The sequence below is a fragment of the Ambystoma mexicanum genome, chromosome 9 (genome assembly GCF_040938575.1).
Source record: "Ambystoma mexicanum isolate Mex_15411 chromosome 9, UKY_AmexF1_1, whole genome shotgun sequence".
Classification (NCBI taxonomy): Eukaryota; Metazoa; Chordata; class Amphibia; order Caudata; family Ambystomatidae; genus Ambystoma; species Ambystoma mexicanum.
In genome coordinates this window covers 233,228,721-233,254,603 of record NC_090931.1, presented here as the reverse complement: position 1 = coordinate 233,254,603, position 25,883 = coordinate 233,228,721, and the positions used below count along the sequence as shown (strand labels likewise).

At 44.8% G+C, this 25,883-nt stretch overlaps 1 protein-coding gene across 1 annotated transcript in view; it reads right to left on the bottom strand.

The window, feature by feature from the left end:
• The window catches only part of LOC138487900 (NXPE family member 4-like), a 459,230-nt gene that overhangs the window by 175,951 nt on the left and 257,396 nt on the right, over window positions 1-25,883 (bottom strand). The gene's annotated exons all lie outside the window — the stretch shown is intronic.

Sequence of the window (25,883 nt, the reverse complement as noted above, 5' to 3'; positions counted from 1 at the left end):
ATTCCATAAAAGCAAGCCACACACCAAATCATCATTAAAAAACACAACAAATACAGTAAAATCAATAAGAAAAAACCCTCACAGTACAGACAAAAAGGTTTAATAGCCATTAAAAATGTCCTTCTATTTAGAGCCTGCTTCAAATACAACAATAACGCTCAACTAGACCACAGTGAAATAACCCATAACAGGTACATCAAGTCCAGACGGCATTGGGTGAAGCTCAATTCACATAATATTGGGCTGATTGTTCTAGCTCTGATTGTGGAATAGGCTGGGCAAAGAAGGGTAGAGTGCAGGATGTCTCTACTGGTGCTTGACAGAGCAAGCATTGTTTCTTATTGACATCACCTGACCATTTAGAGGAATTAGCTCTGAGCAGAAGACAACTACATCTTGCTCTAGAGATATTGTTCCTCTCATTAGGGGCATTGACCCGTATTAGATAGCATTGGATGGAAGGTTCGGAAACGACCGCAAGATTACACATTCCAACAATTCCCTCCAATCAGTTGAATGCAGAATAAGCCAAGATTTCATTTGCCTTGCCACTGGAAGAGTCAAGTTAAAGGAATTCAAATACTTCTGTGGTGCATTCAGTTTGTCAAGGCCGCATTTAACATAATGGAGCCATGAGATGTTCAGGGCCGTAGGTTTGGCTATTCTCTCCATTAGGATTAGTTGTGTTAACCCAGCCTTTGGGTTGGTCCAAATGCAGAGCCAATTCAAAATTGCTTGGACCATGACATCTAAAAATGGGGCACCTAATTCCAGGTGTTTTCCAAAATTGGGAACTGAACATGGCAGTCCCAACAGAGCTTTGAAAAATGTGTTCTCTTGTATATCTTTTGGTATCACAGAGCCCCATAAAGAGGCACCATATTTGGCTATAGACACCATTTTACTATAGTACACTTTTTATAAATGTAATTGGTTGCGATTTTGACAATCTTTTAAAGCGAGATACACTCCCTGAAGCTTGTTTAAATCTGGTGGTTTGTTTTAAGATATGTAATGCCCCAGACAGTTTAGAAGTAAAACGAATGCCCAAGTAATCAAATTCTTTGAATAACGGGATAGCGCTGTTGTTGCTAAACATAGCTGTATTTTTATTTGACAACCACCCCTGTGATAGATCATTACTGTTGATTTACCCGCATTAATTTGAAGGTTAAGAAGCCGGTGTGGGTTATAACTAGCCATTGGAGTGTGCGTGGCATACGTGCAATTAGCACCGTCCATGTAGGCCAGGAATGGGAGTACAGTATTTCCCATTCTTGGTACACTGGCCTCCGTCCACACCAAAATCTAATAAATCCAATGGACATCGATGGAGAACAGGAGGTGGGCAAATACACAGCATTGGCGTACACCTGTGTTTACTGAAAACATCTCAGTGCATTTTCCATTAGCCCCACTTCTCATACCTTTTTGTGTTAAGATGGAGAGCTAATAACAAGTTTACCAGGAAAGGTTGGCACTCCAAGGACCCAATCCCCTGCCATAACTTCTGGCAGTTTACCTAATTGAACGCATTGTTCGGCTCCATGAAGGCAAGAAATACTAGTTCCTGTTTTAGATATTCTCAGTTAGTTATCTGCAGCTAACGTTTTAAGGCCTGCACTCCTGTGCCCACTGATGAGCGACAGCCCAACTGGACAGTTGACAAAATGCAGTCACTGTCATCCCAATGTTCCAATATGGTCAACCAAGCTCAGTCAAAGATTTTGAAGGTTAAATCTAGGAGGTACAATAGCCCATAGGTCAATCTCCTCCTAGAAATATTTGTGGCAAATCTTTTTTTTAATACATCAACATTTAGCTGCCCTTGTTCTGTATTAAATGTGAAGGGACCACATACACGTCAATCATGTCCCCTATTATATGCCAGATTCTCCTTCTGTCCACTTTTTATTTGCATTCAGGAATTCTGCTTGTCCGGTAATAAATCCTGGATTGGAAGAACCAAGAAAAACACAGGATTGGATGAACATCTGATCTTCCTAATGAAATGGGTATGTTGCCATGTGCGTGGCAGCAAACCCAAATCACCTTTTGTCGTTTTTCCCCCCAATTCGTGGTATTCACTGCATTTGACTCTCGTTCCCATAGGTGAAATCCATTGTAAACAAGTGAGATGTGGCCAGGACCAGGTCTAAGGCGTGTCTCACCTGAAAACTTTTTTTAATGATTGGTCAAAATGGTGCATTTTAGCGCACACACATTTAACAAGTTAAAGATAACATTTCCAGTTGATTCTGTAGGGGAGCTCATGAAATACTCCAACTGATGCCAGGCCACCAACAAAACACAGTATACGAAAATTTTGCAACCCATTTAATTGTGGCTGTGGTCAAAGAAAGTCTTTTTTTCAAAACAGTTTTATTAATTTATTCAAACAAACAATACAAACCAAACTTTGCAGTGCATGAGTTAACATTTTAATTTATACATCGAATAAATGTGTTCACTGCTTCCCTTATCCCACCCCCCATTTCGAGCCTATCCCTTCTCACTTTCTGTTCCTGCATCCTGTGATAGGGTATCCCTTTCTGTGGATTCTGTTGGGTCTCTTATTGACCCAAATAACTCTGCTACTAACAATTTCCAGGCCATCAGGGTCTTTGTCTCCTCCCCCCAGCACTGCTCGCTTCTTGCCACACCATGGTTTCTGCCTCCGCCCATTTCTGCAAATCCTTCCACCATACCTCTAGTCGTGGTTTGTGGCTCGCCTTCCACCCCATGGCAATCCTCCTCTTTGTAAGTGCATATGCCAGGTCTTTTAGTTTGCACACATGCTTGAGCTTGCATGGTCTAGGGAACCCCCCCAACAAGCAGGCCCACACTGTATCGACCAGCATCCTAACCCCATTTTCTGCTAGTTTGTGTGCCACTTCGCTCCAGAAGCGCTCGATAACCGGTCATGACCAAAACATCTGCACCATACCCGCATTCTCTTCATCACATTTAGGATATGCTTGCCGTCCTGCATTTTTAAACCTAGATATCCTCTGGGTGTCATATACGCTATATGTGTAATATACAGTTACATCTGCTGTAGTCTTGCATTCCTTGACACCTTCTTATGGTACCCTTGGGCTCGTTCCCACATCCCATCTTCCATCAGGCCCCCCACTTTCACTTCCCAGTCTTGTCTCAATTGTATTACCTCCTTTCCTACTTTAGACATCATCATCTCGTATATTCTAGATATCTCATGTCCCCCCTCTGCCATGTCATATATTACATCTATGGTAGTATCTGGTTCTTTCTCCAACACCACTTCAGGCCATGTTCTCTTAATTCTCTGCACCACTCTGTGGTACCTGATATACTGGCCAGCATGCAACCGAGTCTCCTCCTTCAGCACCTCAAAATCTAATATAGTTCCCTCTTGCCAAATATCACCCATTGTTGCTATCCCAACCAGTTCCCAGTGGTTTCTGATTATCATCCTTAGTTGCTTTTCTCCACCTGCCAGTGCAACTAGGGGTACTTGCTGGGAACACGGGGATGGGTTCTTCATCATCTGGCATGCCCTACGCCATACCTTCCATCCAAGTACCATCATCTTTGGGCGCCCTTCCATTTCCGTCTTGGGCAGCCACATAATCTCTCTTAAATAAAATGGGGCACAATCTTGTCCAAACAACCTTGATTCAGAGGTCACCTCCTCTAAGAGCCATTTAGCAACATATTGCTGTTGGCTTGCTATATAATAAACTTCATAATTAGGCATTTTTATCCCCCCTTTCTCATAGAAATTCTGCAGCTTCCAGAGGGCCACCCTGTTCCGTTTGCCATGCCACAGAAAATCCCTACATATATTGTCCGGTCTAATGAAGAACTTCTTTGGTATCCAGTGTGGTATATTCCCAAAGTAGTGCAGGAGCCTAGGTAGGACCACCATCTTAAGCATTGCCCCACATCCCATCATTGCTAAAGGTAGTTTCACCCAGAACCTCATGCAATTTTCAATTTTCTTAATGGCTACCTCTGTGTTGCGCTCATGCTCCTCTGCCACCGTGTGGCATATATCTACCCCCAAATAGTGAAAAGTGCTGACCTCCCAAGGTATCTGTAACACCGGTAGTTGTTTCAACAGGATCCCTTTATATCCACCCAATGGGAACATGCTAGATTTCTGAGGGTTCACAGCTATACCAGACAGCCCCACATAGCTTTCCATCACTTCCAATATCTATTGAAGGTTTTCCTCCGGGTGTCGCAACTACAACAACATGTCATCCGCATATAGGGAGATCAGATGTTGTTCCCCTCCCACCACAATGCCTATCATATCATATTGTCTCAAGTGTATCGCTAGGGGTTCCAAAGCCAGAATATAGAGCCTAGGAGACCAAGGACATCCTTGTCTGGTACCCCTACGGAGTTGCCATCTTTCCGATATCACTGCTCCTGTTTTGACTCTGGCCAGCGGTTCGCTATATAACATTTTCGCCCACTGTAGATACCCAGGCCCCATCCCGTGACCAGCCATGGCCGCCAACAGCCATGGCCATTTGACCGAGTCGAAGGCCTTTATTGCGTCCAGTGACACAATTGCCAACTCCCCTTCTTTTTCGTTTCCATATCAATAACTCGATGGAGTCGTCTGTGATTATTAGATATGTTCCTATTCGGGACATAGCCTGTCTTGTCGGGATGTATCAGTTTACTAATAGCCTTCGCAGTCTGTTTGCCAAAACGGCCGTCAATATTTTGCTGTCTTGATTTACCATTGACAGGGGTCTATATGACCCGCAGCTATGCCCCGGTTTATTAGGATTGGGAAGCAGTATTATGATTGCTTCTCTGAGTGACACTGGCAGTCTGCCCAGCTCGTATGCTTCGTTCAACATTTCTAACAGTGGGGGGAGCACTTCTCCTTTAATAATGAAAACTTCCACGAGGCAGCCCAAAATGGCGCTGCATTAACTTATTGTGCATCTGTGTTCATGCTGCCTAGCAGCGAGTGCTACAGCAGCTGATTGGAGCCTTTCACCTATTTCCGGGCCACAGAAGCCCCTGGAAGGTGAGAGCCGGGTCCCACCCACGAAGGACCACTACAAAGGACCAGGTGCCTGTCTTGCCACATTGCAGCCGCAAGGCGCAACGCACTGTCCAACGACTTGCCGACCATTCAACCTTTTACAGCTGCTGCATGCCAGGCTCCAGCGCTGATCACGAAGCTCGTCGGCAATTACCGAACTCTTAGTCACTGCACTGCTCCCCTGGTTTGCCTTGAATCTCCCCCCCCCCCGGACTGTTGCTATTACGGTGAGACATTCCACAAACATTTCCAAATGCTAATTTCCACTCTATGTTATCACGAGCCCCTTTCCATTCAAACCAGTGACTCTCTTCATATCAATTAAGCACAGTGTACTACTCGTACTGCCCTACCTTTTCTGTACCCATATGTGTTCCGCCCTATGCACAGAAGTGCTCTACTTACTAGTTGACCATGTATAGCATGGCGTTTAGCATTTCATTCTACATTTAATACTGCATTGCCATGTCTTTTCAATGTTATTGCTAAATCATGCAATTGCTTTATACACAGCAGTACTTATCATGCCTGTAAGGTCTTGAACAAGCCAGGCTACTGTAGCTATCTCGAGTATATATGTGCTCAACTGCATCTGACTACTCTGATGTGTATAGTCAGTTTTACTATTGCCTTGTCCAGCACATAGGTGCACAGTTGCTTTTAGACTGCAGTGGTGTGCTTAGTCAATCCTACTATTGCCTTGTCCAGCACATAGGTGCATAGTCACTTTTAGACTGCCCTAATGTGCTTAGTCAATCCTACTATTTCCTTGTCCAGCACATAGGTGCATATTCGCTTTTAGACTGCCCTAATGTGCTTAGTCAATCCTACTATTGCCTTATCCAGAACATAGGTGCACAGTCACTTTTAGACTACTCTGATGTGTATAGTCAGTTTTACTATTGCCTTGTTCAGCACATAGGTGCACAGTTGCTCTAGACTTCTCGGATTGTCATTAATAAGCCCAGCCTTTACTATTACTTTCCAGCACATAACTGCTCTATTACCCTACCTCACCGGTAATGTGTTGAGTAAACGCTTCTGGCACCGCCCAGCATGGCATTTCTAGACCCTATTCACGTAGCAGCAGCCTCCTGCAATGTTACTCACCCAGACCCATTCTATAGGTGTGACATTCCAGTTACACTACGGCTAGCCGGCACCCAGCAAGCTCTCTTCACTTAACCAAACCATGCCAGGTTGATTGCTACTCATGATATTTCCATGTTGTATTGTACCGTATGATACACCCTGTACAGGCTCCCACTTTACTATGCATAGTAATGGCCTCCCCAGAGTAGCATGCCCCCGCCACCACACCACCCCCTGCCCCACACCTTTCTTGCCCCTCACCAATCCGTTTCCCCAAGATCGCCACCTGATTAATGGTCCTACAGACCACTTAGGGATCCAAAAGCCACAAAGAACCAGCTCACCCTATTTAACAACTAATAATATTCCACCTAAAATTACTACTCCGGTCCTCAGCTCACGTAGACGCTCCAGACTTACAAATCCCACTACTAGGACTCATAAGAACCCAAAGACTAAGATCCCGATTCTTAAACAATCCTAGCATAAGTGCCTCCTCTTCCTTTGCCATCATAGGAAACTCACCTTCACTAGTGACCCACACTAAATGCCCCAAAATAATCACCACACCACCACAAGAACCACCCCCTCCTTTCCATCTCAAAGCAGCACTCATTAATGAACGGTCCATACCTGCTCATGCCACAGAAATACATGATTGTATCACCGAACAACAACTTGACCTACTTATAGTGACGGAAACCTGGCTCCACAAAAGCATGCGGACCCTCACTCTCCATTGCCATTCCTCCAGACTACACCATCCTAAGGACAGACAGAAAAAAATCAGTAGGTGGGGGAGTGGCTATAATTGCTAAAACCCATCTTAAAATTAGAACCTGCCCTATCGAGAACCCAGACGGTTACGAAGTCCTGCTAGCCAAGTTAGCTACAAACCATAAAACCACCATAAACATAATAACTATTTACAGAGCACCTAATGCTAAATCTCAGCCAGACTTAGATATACCTCTACTGCTAACGCCACTTATAAAACCAAACACTAAATGTCTAGTCCTAGGGGACTTGAACTTAGGATTTAATGACACCCAAGACCACAAAGCAGAAGCATTACACAGTGCACTCAAGGACATGGCATTCACACAACTAGTGAACGCCCCTGCCCACACAAAAGGGAGAACATTAGACTGGATAATACCACTCAATACCACAGTATCCATAGACTCCATTAACCCGATACCCTGGTCAGACCGTCAAAGAATACACTTTTCTATTTTGTGCAACGAACCAGACCTACCTAAATCTATCGTTGAGGAATCTTATGTAACAAGAAACACGCGGAAACTTACAGCAGAAAATCTCAACCCCCTTATTAGCCACCTCTCTCAATAATAAAAAGATCAATACTGAAAACCCCTGTGCCCTACTGAAATTTATTATAATTGTCTTACCAGTACAATTGTTACCTTAGCACCGTGTGTTAACAAAACCAAATGCAAGGATAAAAATCCTCTTTCTGGTTCAATGAGGAACTAGTCGCCCTCAGACGGACCCAAAGATCGCTCAAACAGCAGCTTAATAAAACCCATACCTTAGAAGCTCTGAAAGTTTTTAACTCTGCAAACAAAATTTATAAATCAGCCATCATTACCCTTAAAGCAAATGCCTTCAATACCAGAATCAGTAACGCATCCTCTGACAGCAAAGAACTGTTCACCATACTCAAGGAGTTGGAGAACCTGATCCCCATAATCAACCCAGTCCAACCAAGTAAAGAATGGTGCACCACCATCCAAGATGCGCTGGCATCCAAAATCAAATTACTACAAAATAAAATCATCGCCAAAAGAAATCTCCTTTCCGATAAGCTGTCCATGTCTAACCAAATTTCCATGAACATAGGAGACACCACCCCGCTCTTCAACTTCTCACCAGTCTCACATGATGTAGTACTTAATACCATATCTAAACTTAAAGCCTCAAACTGCAAAGGAGCCAATTTTCCAGCACACCTAATCGAATTATGTGCCCCTACTCTCACACCCATAATTAACAGTTTCGTGAACTCCTCCTTCCATACCAATCAGGTCCCAGCTAGCATTAAAGTGGCGTGGGTCACTCCTCTACTAATAAAAACCCACATTAGATCCTTTAGTGCCCACGAGCTACCGGCCCATAGCGACTGTCCCCTTCCTACTTAAAATTATCGATAAATTAGCCTACAACCAAATACAAACCCATCTCAAACAAAACAATTTACTAGGAGCCAGACAATCTGGTTTTAGGCCCAACCACAGTACGGAGACTGCCCTCTTGGATTTAAAAATCCAATTGGATTCTATCAGAGACTCAGGCCACCCTTCTGCTACTGGACTTATCAGCAGCATGTGATCAGGTAGACCATGACAAACTTTGCAACACCCTAAAAAAAGATTTCAATTTTTCTACTAGCGCTACCCACTGGATCAAATCTTTTTTAACGGACCGCACATCCAGAGTTGCCATCGGTAACTATGCAGCGGACTCTATAGTAGTACCCATAGTAGTCCCCAGGGATCCTGCCTCTCGCCCACCCTCTACAATGCATATACTAAACTAATCTTCTCGGCTCTTGACAATATGGATGTCATCTACACCAACTTTGCAGATGACACCCAGATCCTCATCCCCATCACAGGTGACTACACCCACTGACACAAAGTTTATTCTATAATCCAAAATTGGATGGCCCTAAACAGTCTCTGCCTTAACGATGAGAAAACGGAGGTCCTCATCGTGGGCTCCCAAAAAAGAATAAGCACCCTCCACACTAACTACTCTCACAAGAACATTGACGGTACACAGATCCCAGTACTCAAACAAGTTAAAACTCTTGGTTTATATATAGATGCCAACCTCACTATGGACAAACAAATAGCAGCCCTCTCCTCTTCCATAGCCTACACAGCAAAACTTATTGCACTTAGCCGCCAATTTCTCACCCCCACAAATTGCATCACTCTGTCCAGAGCGCTGATCTTATCGAAACTGGATTACTGTAACATCCTCTTCCTAGGAACCTCCAAAACCAACTTAAATAAAATCCAACTATTACAAAACAAAGCCCTTAGAGCTGCTCTAGGTATAAAGAAGTCAGAACATATATCTAGCATCAGGAGAGAAAACCACTGGCTGCCAATTGAAGCAAGAATCATCTTCAAAACACTCAGCACCGTCCATAAATGCATCACCAACAAAGCGCCTAGCTACCTCAACAACATCATCAAAAAAAAAATCCCCTGTAGGACACTGAGGTCTAATAAACTGGCCCTCTTGGAAGTTCCTCAATACAAATACAGTAGAGCAGGAGGAAGTAGTTTCAAAGTCCTAGCCCCTTCGCACTGGAACGCACTACCCCTTAGTATCAAAAATGAGGACTCCCTACTAAGATTCAAAAAAGCACTGAAAACCTGGTTATTTAACAAATATTAACCTAACAGAATGCTATTGGCTCACTGCCCCCTTTGAATCTAAACAACTAACGTAACCCCATGGCCCTCATGTTCCACCAGGGGTCGCCTCAAGATCTGCAACTAGTTTCAAACAAAATATGACCCGCTTCTGACCGATTGGAATTCAGTATAAGAAATGTGATCACATGATTCATGTGCATTTTAGTTTAATTATGTTCTGTGTGATGGTAACTGTACCACTGCATAAAAATGCTACTATTTATTGAATTTTCGCCGTGATACCTGCGGGTCTGGGTGAGTAACAAATGTAATAAATAAATAAATAAAAATAAATACTTTATAGAATTCACTTGGGAGTCCATCCGCCCCTGGAGCCTTACTGGTGGGCAACTGTCTCACCACCTCTTCTAGCTCTTCTAACGTAACTGGTGCATCCAACTTCTCTCTGTTTTCAGCACTGATATGTGGCAATCCTTTATCCTCCAGTGTTTCTACTATCGCTGCGCAATTGCTCTCCGCCTCATCCCATATAATAGCCTGTAATAGTCTGCAAACTCCTGGTTGACTCCCTCTTGTGTATCAACTACACTACCATTTTCCCTCGTTATTGTTCTAATCATGGGTCTGGGGGTTTCGCTTTTATATAGCCACACCCAGATCCTTCCTGGTTTGTCCCCTCCCACATGCTGTATCTCTATATATTTTTTGTAATTAAGGTTACACAGTCTTTGCCATTGTTTCGCACATTTTTGCTTCAACCTGAATATCAGGTCGGTGTCTTCCTTAGTATTATTTCCACCTCTCAATGCCCTTTCCAATTCTTCCTCGGTCTCTTGCAGGTCAGCCAGGATACCTCCCTGCAATCCTTTAGATTTCGCTATAGCTACCTCTTATATCACAACTTTGAAGGCTTCCCACAACGTGCCCGCCGAGTCCACACTGCCAGTATTCGTTTCAAAGTAATTAACAATCTCATCCCTCATGTCTTCCCTAAAAAGGGGGTCTCTCAGTGCCTCTGCTCTGAGGTGCCATGTCGGAATCCTCGCCCTTGGGGGTTGGTATTGCCACTCAAGGATCAAGGACGAGCTATCCGAGAGGACCCTTGGTTTATATTCTGCTTGCGTGATCTCTATCAGTACATCTGGCGTGACAAAAACATAGCCCAACCTAGTATGTAACTGCTGCGGGGCAGTATAATGAGAGTATTGACTCTCATGGGGGTGTTGTGTCCTCCACACATCTCCGAGCCCAAAGTCATTCAACAGCATCTGCAAAGCCTTAGCGGCTGAGGTGGGTCTATCAATTTTCCCATCCGATCTATCAACCTTAGGGTTCAGTATGCAATTGAAGTCTCCTCCCCAGATCACCACACTCCCCACACACATGCCAAGTTTGTTGTATAGTGTTCTAAAATATGCCGCTGTATTTTGGTTCGGAGCATACGTATTTACAATACTTATCTCCCTGTTTTCCACCATTCCCCTCATTATGACCACCCTCCCATCCGTCTCAGCTATCGTCTGTACCAGCTGAAACGGGACATGTGGCGCAACCCAGATAAGTACTCCTCTAGCATAAGCCGAATATGATGAGCCCGCTACAGTTCCCTTCCATTTCTTCCCAATCATCTCCATACTGTCCCGTGTCAGGTGAGTCTCCTGCAACAGGGCTATGTCTATCTTTTGTCTACGCAGGTATAACATAACCTTGTTCCTTTTTAAGTAGCTATTGAGCCCCCTGACATTCCAAGTAATTATTTTAAGGTCCCCCATGGCCTATTAAACTCCCACCCCTTCTCCCAGCAGTGCAGTTCATATCCAAGTTTAATCCATTTCTGTATAGGCTCTTTTCCCAACTAAAAATCCCTTAACTAAAAACAAGTCAAACACCCCAACTTCGATTCCTCCCACTTCCCTCCCCTGCCCTAAAAATACCCTCCCCAACTGTTGCCCAGCTCCATCCCTGGATCTCAGGCACCCTCGCATCTAGCCCTTTCTGGCAATAGCCTGTACTCGCAGCGCAGCAGGGTAAAGTCACCCTAGTGGCTGCCTTATTACTATTTCTTAGGGGTAGGGTGCCATCATCCTGCTGCTCCTGTTTGCTTCAGATTCACCACGCTCCATGCTACCCAATTTACATGTATACTTCATGCTCTATAATCCAGTCCAACAAATGCAGCAAGTCCCAGGGTAGTACAATACAACTATCTATGTGATAGTCTCCTTCGGGACTCCTCCCCCTTTCATGATTTCACCATATATGAAAATGCCCATCACTTATCGTGCTCCTTACGGTCATGTCCCCCTCCTCACTCTGGACAGCCCTGCAAGTCCAACCATGCTGCCGCTTCCTCTGGAGAGTAAAAAAAAAAAACACTTTGCTTTTATGCAGGACCTTGAGCTTCGCAGGATACAGTAACATGTACTTAATTCCAACTGTGCGCAGCCTCCTCTTGACCGCAACATAGCTGTATCGCTGCCTCTGCATTAGCATGGTGTAATCAGGATACGCTGTGATGGTTGCAGATGCTCTTTCTATCGTTCCTCCTTTCCGAAAATACTCCAGAATTTTCTCTCTGTCTTTATAGTTCAGGATCTTTGCAATTATTGCCCTGGGGGAGCCCCAGGCTGCGGTCTCCTCATCAAGGCCCTGTGCGTACGCTCAAATCCCTGTGAAAGTTTGTCAGCCCCTATCTCTTGCAGGATCATATTTTCTACATAGTCAGTGGGGTCCTGACCTTCTTCCACTTCAGGCAGGCCGACCACGCCAATGCTGTCATGTCTTGCCCTTCTCTCTGCTTCTTCCGCTCGGTTCTCAAGGTTAGCTACTTGCTGTTTCAATATATGGACCTCCTTTGTGTTGCTTGCACTGGTTTCTGTATTGATTTCACCACATTCTCCAGGCCACTTGTTCTCTCCGCGAGCGCTCTGACATCTTGTCGTAGTAGGGCAACTTCTATTCCCACCGCGTCTATTTTGGCCTCCAATGCAGTCCGTAGGTCCGCCATTGTTATTCCCCATGACAACTTCAGCTCCGTTATAGCTGCTAGGATCTGATGATTTTCCTTTGTCGGGGTATCTCCCTCCGGCGCAACTGCTGCGCCCTGTGCCGATGCAACAGGGGTCTGCTGGATCTTAGTAAAGACATCCATTGTGGGTTGTTTGGCCTTGGGCTTAGCCCCTCTCGCCACCATCGTTCTATCTGGCCTGTATGTCTAGGTCTAGTGTTGTAGCAACGTGCCAGTTGAGTTAGCTCATTCAGTTGTGAGCCCACGAGGACAGCTGGAGCTTGACAGCATTATCATCTGAGAACTACAGCGGGTAGTACTATGCGCCGAGCTGTGTTTCAAATGGGTTGCGTCCTCCCAAGTTTCTGATATCACCAGTGTTCGAACTCAACTTTGCTGACAATGTGCCCACCACTGTGGCAATCTATAGCCTGCACTTTTGTCCTCTAGGGCAATCGATTTACCTCTCCTCTACTCCAGCATCACCCCATCGCTCCTCGAACCCTCGCAGTACCTGGTGTCACACCATCCCCCTCAGCGAGGGTTTGCCTGCGGTGTCAGTAGCCCACCCAACAGGCACCTTTATTCAGTGCATACAACCATCCAGCGGCTGCTCAGGATGAGCCAGGTGCAGTTCTTCCTAGGTGCCATCTCATCCGTATAATACAGCACAGTACTCTTGCGTGATAGTCTTCAGTACATGCACCCCATTTTCTTCGAGTTATGCCCAAGGCTAGCACATTTGCCCAGGTTTATGTCTTCAAGTAAATCAGGAAGGCACTCCCTCCCAGCTGGTTGCACATGCGAGGCAATGATGCCCTCTGCTATAATGACAGGAAAGCGGGGAATGCAGTGTTATTAGTTTTTGTATTTAAATGCAGCATAAATATGCCGCCCATCTCGCACCGGTGCTTTCACTGCCCTTTATACGTGAGGGTGATGTTTTCGCTTCACCTGCCCAGTCTCAGCGAGAGCAACAATGTCTCTGCTTCATCCGCTCCAACCAGGCTATTTCATGTATAATGGCAGAAGTGTGTAACAAGATCTGCACCGGCTTCCTCGCACAGCGTAGGTCCTTTACTGTCCTTTCACAACCATAACAATGTGTCCGCTCCGCCGGCTTCAGCTCGATAACTACTTGCACATCAACAAAGGCGCACCATGTAGTCCGCACTGGTTTCTCTTGAACTGCACCGAGCTTTAATATATTAGCCCCATCAGCACAGACGCTGCTACAATTGTTGCCGCTCGGGACACCTTTTTCGCAATAGATGCTCTGCCGCTGCTGCCCCCAGGCACCCACGCACTGCAAACATTGTGTCCACGTCGCCGAGCGCTCCCGTTCCCAGTGTTCCAGTAGGCTCGGCGGTAAGAACGTAGTTCCAAGCAACAGCAGGCCCTGCTCAATACGGTCCTCCTCTCCAGCCTTCGCCGCCCGGGTCTATATGGCGGCTTCTACCATATCGGGCTCAATTCCTTTGTTGTCCGCCATTTTGTGCCTCAGCATTTCAGTGCGGCCGCATTCCAAGAAAGCTTCTTTCACTTCCTTTTCATCTTCTGATTCGCTTGGAATTTTCAATTAGTACAGGGCACACATTCTGACATTTATGTTTCAGTTTATGGGGACCATGAGTCATTTTTCCGCGTGTTTTCGCCGGATCAATTGCGGATCTTCAGGAGCAGCTCTACGAGACATGTCCTACTTCATGGCTAGTTAGCCACTCCCCCCCTGTGCTCAAAGAAAGTTGTGTGGTCTTTTCTCAATGATGCATGAAAGAAAATCAAGCGAGCATCAGTGAATGCCAAACATGCCACTGAAAAACACCCTTTCATGCTGCATGTCCCGAAAGAGAATTATGCAGCCTGGTGAAAACAATATAGGCCAACATTGCTACTTTGAAACACATTTTCCTACTGTATATAGGGCCTCATTATAAGTGTGCCGGTCTGGAAAATAGTTGGTAATTCCGGTCCGGCATAAATTCCAGAGCCGGAATTACCAACTTTTTTCCAGACCGGCACACTTATAATGAGGCCCTATATACAGTAGGAAAATGTGTTTCAAATGTGTTTCACACTTCAAGTGTGCCGGTGGGGGCTATGGATCTCCCAACAGGCATGACGTGCTGGGAGTTCAGGCCCCTACCAGCAAACAACTGCTTGAATTACTAAAGGTGCCAGTGATTCAGTAAATCCCATCCCATGGAGTCCCCCGGGACTCTATGGGACTCCATGGGAATGAGAATTTACGGGCACTCTACCGCCCCGTAATATACAGGAAATACCAGAATATTGGGTGGCAGGGACGCTAAGTGCAGTTTGCCAGTATCCTGCAGGTAGTACCAGCAGGATACTGGCAATCAGCCCCAATATGTCTATACTATGGGGCTATACTATAATCAGCCCCAATATGTCTATACTATGGCCTGGCTTTAAAATATATGCCCTCCTTGCCACTGTAAACCACATTTCCATACTCTTATGTACTCAAAAGGGAATAATGTGGCCAGCTTCACAATGTAGGCCATTTTTGTCACTGTAAAACCTATTTTTAAGTTCTGTGTGCCTTAAGAAAAACAAGCAACCTGACTCTTCAATATATGCTAGGATCGCTACTGCAAAACACATTTTCATTCTCTGCACGCCCGCAGAGAATCTTGTGGCTTGGCTCACCTGCCCACTTGCCTTACCCTTCATGCCTATATATATACTGATATTGGTGGTTTGTATTAGTGAGCATATGCTATTTGATTTGGTCCTATTCCTCTATCACACAAGGATTTGTAAGCAATAGCAATGGTCATCAGCACAACTCCATTCTCCAGCACTTGCAGATTAGGTAGTAGCTATTAGTATGAGTATTCATGTTTTAAGTGCTGTCTAGTTTACAGATTTATTATTATAATTATTGACTATGTGTAGTGTGCAACACGCCCGTAGGCCTCAGTGCACCAGAATAAGGCAACAGTCAGGAAGAAGAAGAGGTCAGACCGAACATCAAGCAGCAAGGGCGGAGGGGGGAGTCCTAGTAAGAAAGTGTGTTTATAATGCCTTCTTAATGCTGGTCAGACTGGGAAGATTGCAGATATGGGGTGGATGAGAGTTCCATAATTTGGGGGCATAGACTTGAAGCAGGTGCCTCCAAAATGTTTGAGCATGTATCTGGGTACAATAAGTTTGTCAAAACTTTTGGATCAAAAGGTGCGCCGAGTGGGGGCCTTTAAGAGACAGTTGCTAATGTACTGAGGAGCCTTATCGGCCATGCATTTTTATAGGTAAGGGTAAGCGTCTTGTGGGGGATTCGATGGACTACTGGGAGCCAATGCAGCAGGTATAATACTAGCACTCGGCCATGTACTGGAATCAGACCCATATTGCTTCAAAGCTTGAGACCATATTGCTTTAAGCTTGATTGCCAGGTCCAACTTGGGTCCTCTCTGACATCTTTTTCTCCACCTGTGGCGTTCCCCAGGGATCTAATCTCTCTCCCTGGCTGTTCAACCAGTATCTGGCACTCCTTGCCCACCGCATCGCCGCCCTCTGCCCCAACTTTCAGTGCTATGCGGATGATATCCAGCTCATTTCCAGGCTACCCTCGGCCTCCTCCTCTCCCTCCCTCATCTCTGACTGTCTGTCTGCTACCCAGGAATGGTGTGCTGCCAATGAGCTCTGCCTTAATGCTAGTAAGACTGAGATCCTACTCATCGGCACACCCACTTCCTCCTTCCCTGCAGCTCTCTGGCCGGCCTCTCTTGGCCCTCTTCCTGCTCCTACCTGCAAGGCAAAAAACCTCGGGGTCATCTTCGACTCCACACTCTCCTTCTCTCCTCATATATCTGACGTCTCTAAGAAGTCACATTACCAGCTGCACCTCCTCAGAGGTATTCTTCCCTTCCTCTCCTTCCCCCAGAAGCTCACTGTCTCCCGAGCCCTGGTTCTCTCGAAGCTGGACTACTGTAACAGCCTCTATCTTAATCTGCCTGCCTCCACTCTCCGCCCTCTGCAACTCATCCAGAACAGAACTGCAAGACTTGTCCTTGGCCTCAAGCCCAGGGACCGTATCTCTCCAGGACTGAAATCTCTACACTGGCTCCCAGTGGCTGTGAGGATTAAGCTCAAAACCCTCTGCATTGTCCACAAGGCCTTGTGGAGCCTGGGGCCTAAATACCTTCAACTCTCTCTTCCTAAATATCTTCCTTCCCGAGCCCTACGCTCATCCGTCTCGAACTCCCTCAGGGTCAGCCGCTTCTCGAAGCAACGAGCTGGGGGTAGATCTCTCTCTGCGGCAGGGGCCTCCCTCTGGAACAGCCTTCCTGCCTCCCTGAAACTTGAGGAGAACCATCTCCGGTTCCGGAAGCACCTCAAAACCTTCCTCTTCACTTCTGCTTTCTCTCTCCCTCTCCCCTGCTAAATTCTTCACCAAAACTGCACTGATTCTGCAACTGGGCCACTCTGAATGACCTCCGTCCTGGGCCCAGTCACTCTTCACTTGCACTGCCTCCCTGGCAACCCCTGCACTGCGGGACTGTCTCTGTATCACTACAGCCCCCCCCCCAGCACTTGTCTGCACTTACCTTTGCACTTGCCACCAGCTGGCCCTATTTATTTATTATTTTATTTCTATTCTACTTATTTGTACTGCACTCCCCGCCCTCCCCCTTCCCCTTGCACTTTTTTCCTTCCCTCTACCCCTGCACTTGCGCGGTCTGAATGACACCTGGCCTAGTAGGATCGTTGTCTGTCTTCCCCTTGTTCCCCCCTCCCTGCCTCGTCGCGCCTTGAAACACTTGTGTATAGGCGCGTTACAAATGCCATATCATATCATATCATATCATATCATATCATACCATGGGGCTATAGGTATTGGAGTGGGCACATGAGTGGTAGAAGCCCTGCATGCTCACAGATGTATGAATGAGAATAGTGTGCATCTGTGCTGGCCTCAGTTCTATTTTGCTCCACATTTTGCAGCTTAGGGAGCCACTATTGGTGTTAGTGTCCATACTGTGTGCTCTACAGGGCTTGGGGACAGCCCTCGTTCCTTCCTTTCAGTGCATAGTATTGCTACTGTGAAAAAAAAAACAATTTCATGTTGAGGGTGCCAAAATAAAAATAAATCACATGGTCTCACTCAACAAAGTATCCCAGTATTTCCGCTGTTATACATATTTTAATGCTGTGTCTGTCCAGAGAAAACAATGAAGTCTGGCTCAAAAATGAAGGTCTGCATTGCCACTATGGAACCCCCTTTTCATCCAATGCATGTACAATAAAATACATGAGACAATTGTCTTGATTGCCTTTGATTGGGTGTGGCCACAAGCCTCTTATCTCCACCTCATTTGAGGTTGTGAAAACAGAGCCCTGGTCATCAGTCACTCATGCCAAAACTCACCGTAGGCTGTGTCTCAATGCTAAAAGACAAGTACGCCTAAGTCATGTGCTCATTAACATGATTAAAGATACACAGTCAGCAATTGTAAAGTTCTTAGACTGAAAGAGACACCACTCTGACGCATTGCTCTGAATTATACACTTGACACAAGAGTTATCATGTTAATGCAGTTACTATGACCCCCTATTTTCTGACGGTACTTATTCTCATTAAACAAGCTAAAGCAAAAGCAGATATAATATAACCTAACATCACACCTATGAAGAAGATTGCCATGTAGGCAAAGAGCATGTTTAATGGGTAAATAATAGAACAGTTGGTGTTTAGTTTAAAAGCACGGGTAGCCCATATATCTCACTAGGCTACTCTGCAATACACGCCTTCAGTCTCCATGCACACAGCAAGAGTCCACCTGTCACTCACGTTTAGAGCGCAGTGTGCTTCAAATTAAACCGCTCCTCCTGGGGTTGACAAGTTCTGCGTAGCTGTGATTGGCTGTCTCGCTCGTCTGCTGCTGCTCTGCACTCCTCCCCAGCCCTCCGGCTTGAAATGGACTGGCAATTCTGCTGCCCTTTCCCTCCCTCCTTTGTGGGTGCTGGGCTATATATTTACCAAGTAACATGGCGGCCCTGCATGTGTGGGTTTGTCATACCCGCAGTTTGGAACACTGAGAGTCAGAGCTAGCGTGTCACTTTGTTCGTTCGAGGTAGAAGCTACGTTAGATGGGTTTTTGCATCTCAAAGTGAGATCTCTGTAACCGTTACGAAATGCCTTCACTGTAATCTTATGGCATTTTGTGAAGTTCTGCAACATCACAGCATCGTATGCTTCTGCAGGCTATCTAAGCCGGATGTCTGTTATCAAGGGATATCTTTCTCACTTGTTGCCCAATGCTGCCCATTGTACTCTATGGGCCTTGACTTTGTGAATGTGAACAATGCTTTTGTTCACATCTGTCAATTTCCTGGTCTTGAATCCTTATCAGATATAACACTTAACTGGGTCAGGTTAAAAGGCTGCTCTCAGATAACACCTAATGGTGTGAGGTTAAAAGGCTGCTAGCTGACAATTTTGTGATCGGCCGACCTGCCAGAGCAAGAAACGCACCATTTCCTGGTCGTTGGCTGATCTGCAGGGCTTACAAACACTACATTCTATGTTAAAGTGTTGTGTCTGTTTAAAGAACACCTTTTATCGTATGAGATAATAAAAGCTGTCTTAAATTAGTCTGAGTTCATGTCACCCCCTCAAGACAGTTGTCTTAGATCAGAGATTTGTAGCACTGTGAAGCCATCAATGAAAACATCTTGCAAACCAGGCCGCCTATGTTGGTGGCAAAAATAAAGCATGGACATCCTAGCAATGGTGTTTAATGATTAATGCGTGTACAAGAAAATTAGTTGCTTGGTGAATACATGAGCGCCTAGAAACATATTGTAGGTGCTAGGAAAAATCAAATGAATAAATGCATCACACTGTATACCAGTTAGCAGTTATGGCTAATGCAAGCATAAATTAACACATTTATTTAACAGTGAGATATTCAGGATAAGTCCAATATTCTGTTAATGGAAATAGATAGGAACATATGAATGAATGCATGTATTTAATGTGAGGTATTTAGGTTAATTCAAACTCCTTACTGGCATTAGTTTCAAGGTAAGACAAGGGATCTTTGATAACCCATTAGAAATAAACAACCAGCATAATTTGGCTCCTGACTTTCTGACCCAATATGCTTTAGAAAATTTGATCTTGAGCTTATGACCCCATGTGTAAACCATCCATAGATTAAATTGGTGCTCCTTGATGTAGACCAATATGTGAGTGCCTCTGTTACCCACAGTGGTTTGCAGGTGGAGGTCATCCAATACGCATGTGTGACGTGTGCACAAACTTGTACCTTGAGGTATAATGCGGTATATTATCAGTTCTGTGGACCATGATTGTGATACATAGTGGCAGATTCTGCAAAATTTCAGGCTTTTTGAACTCAGGCTTTGCTGCTAATCTTCTTTTGATGTACGTTAGGAAGCAAAGTCGTGAAGGAAACAAAATGTGCATGTCAGATTTCTACAAGGACATGGGCATTGGCTTATTATGCCATGCACTCCTCGAACCAGAGGTATCCATCACTTGTATCGAATGTGGATACTTCTAGGGGCCCAGAGTTTGAGAGGAGGCATGTGTCATCTTGTGTCTGGCTTGAATCAGGCGCTGCAACTGGAGGCTCCCTTGTTTCACTTGCTGGTGTGTTGGTCTCAAGGGAGACATCTGACATACTAGCAACACTAGAAAATTATTCGTCCTGAAGAAGATGGTCTAACTAAAGTGCACCTTCGAAACTGGTGGACCATTTGGTTCGGGTGGTTCCATAACCAATCAGATACTCCCCAAATCTATAGGGGGTACTTTATAACCAATTTCACTCACCTAGTGTGAGCCTTTTAAGGATGTCCCATCTATATGGACAGTACTCTTTTAATGTTATATATGTTTGTAATGCAACCACCGACATGTGGCAACTAGAAGGCCTTAGGGTGAATAACACATTGATGTAATTCCCACAGCGCCACTAACCACATGCTAGCCCTTCAGCTATTTTTCAATGAGATTTAATCACAATACTCACAGTTTAAATTAAAATTTGTAAGGTGGTTATAGCCAGGTTGTCGCTGCTTCTGTTAGCAACTATCATTTGGCAGTTGAGGACAGTTTCTCCCACCTATCCCTTTTAGATAGGCGGTGCACCACTCGCCATCTAGGGAAACCCCCCCCCCCCCCGCTAGGGCTAGGGTGTTCTTCCTTACGGCCAGTTAGCCCATTGTCTTTCCCCATGTGGTTTGCTCAATGTCCTGACAGTCATTTGTTTTGATCTTTGTCACACTTTTCTCCCAGAGAACTGTTTATGTTGTGTACCACTAGTGTTATTTAACAGTTAGGGAAGGCAGTTGTCCTTCCGGCCTTGTGCCCAATAAGTCCTGATGTTATTTAGTGGGGTTTCAAGGAAATCACAGTACAACATTTGAGGGAAGAATCTCTGGATGCCACACATGTCTCTGTTCACTGACAAAGTTTTGGCAAGTGTTGCGAACCTTCATAATTCAATGTCTACAGCAGCATAAAAGAGAAAGCCCAAGCATTAGCAGCAGTCCACACAATGAACCAATTGGCGATTAAATCAGTGTTTTAATGAACGTGTCTAGCATGGTCAGCCCTTTTCTAAGAGCTTTTGTGGCAATCATCATAACTACAGAAAAAAACAGTATTCATGCCAGTTAACTGTGAGCTGTCGATTAAAGAGTGCATGGCCTCTTCTATTGTATCTTCGGAGGCTAGTAGAGATGCAGTCTGTTTGACCACTGCGGAGTGTGCTTCAATATAAGACTCTTCACTGGTGCACACTCTTAGACGCATGTTTTGCACGCATGCCATATACAAGCTCAATTATGAAAATTGTAATGGTCTTGAGACTGGGCCGATTTAGGAATTTTAATTGTGATGGCCTGGGTGGGTTCAGAATAAACCCACAGCACTGAACTTGTGTACTTACAGGGACTAATTTTGTTATCCCAATTTTAACATTACAATTGTTTTTATTGAATTTCCCCAGATACAAGCCATTTGACAAGCTATGTACTTGACTGTGAAAAAATAGAATTGGTATAACATGGAGAGTGCATTCAGTGTTGTTGTCACAGGAGTTCACTTGCACAGCATGCATGCAAAATATGGCAGTGAAGCCTTTGCATTCACATAATGAGTACAGTGTTATTGCAGGACTTGAAGGTGACACACATGCCTGATCCAAGTGTCATTAACCAAGTGCACATTACACTAAGACTGCGGTTCCTGCCATACCATGCAAGGTGTCATCTGAAGGGGAATGTTTAACACACCATGCAAAATACAATTAGTCAATCCTGGCACCCAGGCAGATGATGCTGCAAAGCTTTTTTTTAAGTAGACTAAGCAACAAGAACGTAGAGCCTGACATTGCCTGGCATATTGCAACCTTGGACAAGTTAAGTGCATTTATTTGTTCTGGCCATAAAATTACATTCCAATCTGGGACTCTTCTGCTAAGAGTGTCCAGAAAATCTGTTCCCACAGAAAGACTTACTGTGGCTTCTTGGTCACTTCTAATCATAGACAGGTCCTTCTGAACCAATCCCAATACATCTGTAATGACTCCCTTAGTGCATAGAAGCCCTGTTCTAATGCTTGATCAGAACCTGATTAGAACCTGATGCATGAAATCCTAGTTACAATGTCTCACTTTCAGTCTGCAGGATTTGTATTATTGCTTGTGACCAAGTGTATGTTTTACCTGTTATTGACGCTTGTCCCACCTCACAATGTACTCTAGGGTCAGAGATGGTGCGGGTAGCTGATCTCCTGGCATGCCCACTCAGTGTGCACCTCAGAACAGTATCTGTCTGCATGATAGCTGTCCAATTCTCTTCTTTTATTAAGTTACCTAGAGATTGTATCACCTCACTCAGGTGATACTATGAAAGCATTCCTTGGCACAGCTTACCTATGGATATAGCTTGTGTCAGGGGAAGTGTTATGGGAATTCCAAGCCCTGTATGGGCCCACACTGGTTCCTGCTCTTCTTTTATTGCATTAATTTGCTTGAACGGCCTAAAATACAGGCCTCCCTGATGCATAGGTAATATGCTGGGTGCCATTAGATTATTTTTCTTCGCTATAGGACACACTCCTGAACTCACCTTCTTCCCTCTTCCAGTCAGGGTAGAATCTCAAGTTCCTATTATTGTAAGTGGTCTGGAACTGCGTATACTTTAAAAAATACATCATCATGTGGCAATCTACATGCCATGTCTAACGTGTGAACACCTTTGATTTGCCATTTCTGCTGACACCAAATAGACCACAGAGGGACAGTTTCCCATCATATTTGTTCAGTCATGTTTGAAAAGTATTCTCTGTAAAAAATGACTGAATCTGCAACATACATGTGCTGTGCACCATTTGGCTCTGGAGAGAACAGATACTGATTTTCAAACATGTGATTTGCTGCTTGGTATGGTCCCAGTGAAATATATGGGAACTGTGCTTGGAATTCTGGACTATCGGTTTGGAAAGCCACTGCACAGTGTTCCCAGAAAGTGTATTTGGGCCACAGGATGGGCTCACCTTTGCAAGTAAAAAGGCATTGTAATATTGCACATAACACACATCAGACCCCACCTCATGGAGATCCTCAATATCATCAAAAGCATCAAACAACGCATTTTGCGCAAATGTCTGGAGCCTAGCTCTTAACAGTACTCTATATGTTCTGGACACGTGATTACTGGGTGCAAACAGTCTGGATTCATCAATCACAGAAAATGTGTGAACTTCCAGCTGCTTGGCTGGACCATTAAACGTGTTAAACGATGGCATCCACACATGACCCATGGTTAGAGGAAACATTTGTATTGAGGCTGGAGTTCCTTACTCTTAAAGCTCTCTTTTCTCTAACATGTCCGAAGAATTTATATGTGTTTGAATAACTTCTTTGCTTGTAGGTGAAGTGGAAACCTTGCTCAAAAAATGCCCCAAAGTCAGTGAGATGAGAAACACAGTGAGGCTCAGCCACATTAGAAGGAGGTATACTGCCAGAATTATATAAAACAGTTTCAGAAAGCCTGTCCAAAAGAATTCTTTCATTACTTTAGCAACCAGAAAGGCTTTCTGTTTCCAAATTGGCAGACCCTCAGTACTTGCCTGGATTGTGGAGTTGCAGTCAAGAGTGGCATATTCATCATCTTGCACACCAATCATCATCATTTGTTGGATCTCCATCTCTTCTTCAGGCTCCTCATCTGGAAGAGGGTGATTGTATGGAAACATTGCATAAACCATCTGGAGCGTGTTTCAGGTGATCCACAGAAACTTGAAATTGCCTCTCTTGGGTGGTATCGTGGGCAGGACAGCAGTTCTGGAACCTTTCAATCTGATTACTTGTACTGCTGATCTGCAGGACGGGCCAAACAGAGTCTTATCATTGATCTTCTCCAGGACCCAATCTCCTGCTTTCAGAGTGGTCTCAGGACTGGCCTCTGTAGCTTCTATCTGGAGGGATTCCCTCAGCAGCATTGTCACCAGCAGTTACTCTTGCCTAGAGATGGGGCTGGGGAGAGTGTGCAGATCAGGCATAAACATCTTTCTCCCAAACAAGAGTTCAAATGGTGTCTTACCATTGCATGAAGGCTGGCGTGTAAATTATTTAAACTTCTGCTAACTAGCTGCACCTACCCAGTCACCCCCCATTGAAATGATGCATTTAGTCAGGCACAACATTATTGAGTGGTTTGCCCTTCCTATAAGCCCATTTCATCTCTTAGATGATACAGGTTTAGAAAGGTGCAACTCTGATGCCCAAACCCTCTAATGCCTTTCTCAGAGCTCGCCCTGCGAAAGCTGGACCATTATCGGCATGGAACATTTGAGTTGCTGTCATGGCTACTACACCCCGAAGTGCCTGTATGAATGATTTGCAGTCTGCTCTCTTTTGAGGAATCATCTAGGTGAACCTAGTGCTTGCGTCCACTATTACTAGAATATATTTGTACTTAATTATTGCTGTTAGTGGCCCTATATTATCCAGATATTGAATCTCAAAAGGCTAGGTTGCCTTTCTTAAAGGAGTCTCTTTAGGTATTTTGTTGTGGACCACAGTTGTCTTCAGACATGTGTCACAGTGCGCTATGCATACCTTAACCTGTTGCCTTAATTCTGGCCACCAATAACTGTCAAGAAGCAGCTGTGCGGTTGCAGTAACCCCAAAATGGGTAGATGCAAGTCCAGCATGTGTGGCTGCTATTAGCTTTTCCCTGCTCTATTAGGGAATCATCTTTGAATAGGATCCCCTTTTTCATGGGAATTGTGATTACTGCTTTATTATTCTCAATGTCTTAAATATAATTACTTGGGAAACTTTTCGGCCTGTGTATAATACCCAAACAAGCTTGTTTTATTTCCTCATCCATTGCAGTTGCTGAGCGAGTTATGGCTGCTATTGTCTTTCTCACAGATGCTCTTTGGCATATTTATCTGCTAATCCATTGCCAATGCTATGAATGTGCCCTTTAGTATGTGCTCTTGTGTGCATCACCCATAGCAAAGGGTAAGTCTGTTTAAGGTCCCACATTGAGTTGCCTGGAAGCAATAGTTGTATGCCTAATGTCTCTAAAGTAATTTTGAATCCACCAATGTAAATCAGTGTTACGAGCCCTGACAATGTAATCTGAATCTGAGACTACTAGTGTGGGCTTCTCTGAGTCTGCTTGGCGCAATGCAAGCAACAATCCATACAATTCAGCAGTCTTGGCAGACATGTCTCCCAGATGCTTTGTTGCAATTTCAGTATGTATAAATGCTTCTTCCTGTGTAAAATGTCCTACCACTGACACACATGCAGCTGCATATTTGGAACATGTTCCAATCGCTGGTATGGCAGAGCCATCACAGTAAATTATTTGGAAAAAATCAAACAATGGCATGTCAGACAGTGAGGTGTCTGGTTCTGTATCCATTGTCCAAGTCAATCCATTCATACTCCTATGTCCCGTCCCCTTTCCTTCATACTTGTGGGACATTCCGTCCATCGGGACGGGACCTGAGAACTTTTTAACCATCACAAATACAAATGTTGTCCTTTTATTTTTTACGCAGGGCCAACGCCCATGACCGTAGCCCGCTCTCCTGAGCTCTGCACCGCACATCACCCTTCAGTCCTTTCCTCTGTGCGGTCGGGGTCAGACGCACTTGCACCAAAAGGGAATATTTTTCTTTTTGTTCCCTTGTCCTTCATTCCTGCTCTGGTTACACGGTCATCTTGTCCTCTGTCTATGCCGGAGTATCTGGGTTTCGTGTCATGTGCATCGTATGAATGTCGTTTCGCGAGGG